This window comes from Orycteropus afer, unplaced genomic scaffold, assembly GCF_000298275.1.
Source record: "Orycteropus afer afer isolate SDZICR_OR568_19922 unplaced genomic scaffold, OryAfe1.0 scaffold00026, whole genome shotgun sequence".
Lineage (NCBI taxonomy): Eukaryota > Metazoa > Chordata > Mammalia > Tubulidentata > Orycteropodidae > Orycteropus > Orycteropus afer.
In genome coordinates, this window is record NW_006921613.1 from 12,678,145 (window position 1) to 12,680,312 (window position 2,168).

Sequence of the window (2,168 nt, forward strand, 5' to 3'; positions counted from 1 at the left end):
TGATATCCTTTCCTGGGAGTTCTCCAGGGACCGGTCTCTTCTGACAACATGACCACAGTACCAGAGACAAAATCTGGCTGTTCTCATATCTAAGCAGCATTCTGGCTGTACTTCTTCCAAGACAGATTTGGTACATTCAAAATACCTCACCAACACCACAACTCAAATGCATCAATTCTTCTGCAGTCTTCTTTATTCATTGTCCAGCTCTGCTACCAGAGCTCCTCATATGCATGTGAAGCAACTGAAATTGCCATGGTCTGGGTCAGGAGCACCTTAGTTTTCAAAGTGACATTTTTGTTTTTTAACACTTTAACAAAATCTTTTGTGCAAGAGTTAAAGGCAACAAAGTTGGATATTGTTACAAACACAATCCTGTGATAATAGTAATAACAATAATTTACAAGTACATACATAAATACACAGTCTGAACAGGCATGGGAAGGTGAATAGAACTAAACTCATGAATATAAATATAGATTTTGACAGAGGCTACCTCTATCTATGTATTTGTATGTGCTGCATATATATCCATGAATGTAGTAGAACATACAGGGGATAAAGTTATGAAAATATGTTAGTCATAACCAAACACTTTGTGGGAATGAGTTGCTGGATACGGAGGCTCAGGGGCATAGTATCAGTGGACACTAAGGTCAATTGGCATAACATTGTGGTCCACAAAGACACATCCTACTTTGGTGAGTAATGACTGGAGTCTTAAAAGCTTGCGAGCAGCCACTTGAGGTACAACTATTGGTTTCGTCCTGTCTGAAGCCAAGAAGAATGAAGAAAATGAAAGATACAGGAAATAATTAGTCCAAAGGAATAATGAAGCATGTGTCTCAGCCTCCATGACCCTGAGACTGAACTAGATGGTGCCCAGCTACCACTGCTAATCATTGTGAAAGGGATCACAATAAGTGGCCCTGGATAAAGTGGAGGGAAAATGTGGAACAAAACTCAAAATTTTAAAAAAAGAACAGGCTTAGTGGTTTGAAGAAGACTGGTGTAACCCTTGAGACTATGGCACTTAAACATCCTTCAAACTAGGAACTGAACTTAACCCCCATAACTCAACTGGAAGCCAAGCAATAGACAGGCCTATAAGTTGAACAGTAGTATCAGGAGGTTTTGTGCTCATTAGAACAATCAAGCATATGAGATCGAGAGGACAGCATTTGTCCAGGGATAGAGCCAGGAGGGAGGGGATGGGAAGGAAGGATGAAGGGAAAAGGTGTGCACAAAGAGGTAGTAAGAATGCTGTTACAATGTGGGGATTGTAGTAAATGTCACTAAACAGAATGTGTATGGATTGCTGAATGGAAAATCAATTTGCTCTGTAAACTTTCACCAAAATGATAATAAGAAGAAAAAGAAGTATTTTGCAGCAGATTTGCCCAATGCAATACATCTTGATTTCTTGACTATTGTTCCCATGGGTGTTGATTGTGGATCCAAGTAAAATGAAATCCTTGACAACTTCAATTTTCCCTCCATCTATCATGATGTTGATTGGTCCAGTTGTGGGTATTTTTGTTTTCTATATGTTGAGTATAATCCACACTGAAGGCTGTAGTCTTCTGATCTTCATCAGTAAATGCTTCAACTCTTCTTCACCTTTAGCAAACAAGGTTTTGTCATCACAGGTTATTAATGAGTCTTCCTCCAATCCTGATGCCATGATCTTCTTTACACAGAGTCCAGCTTCTCAGATTATTTGCTTAGCATACATAACGAATAAGGATGATGAGAGGATACAACCCTGACAAACATCTTTCCTAATTTTAAGCCACACAGTATCCACTTGTTCTGCTTTAATGACTGCCTCTTGGTCTACGTACAGCTTCCTCGTGAGCATTTTTAAGTGCTCTGGAATTCCCATTTGTCTTAATGTTATCCAAAATTTGTTATGACCCACATAGTCAAATGCCTTTGTATAGTCAATAAAATACAGGTAAACAGCTTCCTGGTATTCTTTGCTTTCAGCCAAGATGATATCCCTCATTCTACACCCTCTTCTGAATCTAGTTTGAATTTCCAGCTCTTCCCTGTCAATATACTGCTGCAACAGTTTTTGAATTATCTTCAGAACAATTTTACTTGGGTAGTGCCTGTGTTGTATTGGGTTCTCTAGAGAAACACAAAAACCAGCGAAGTATATATAT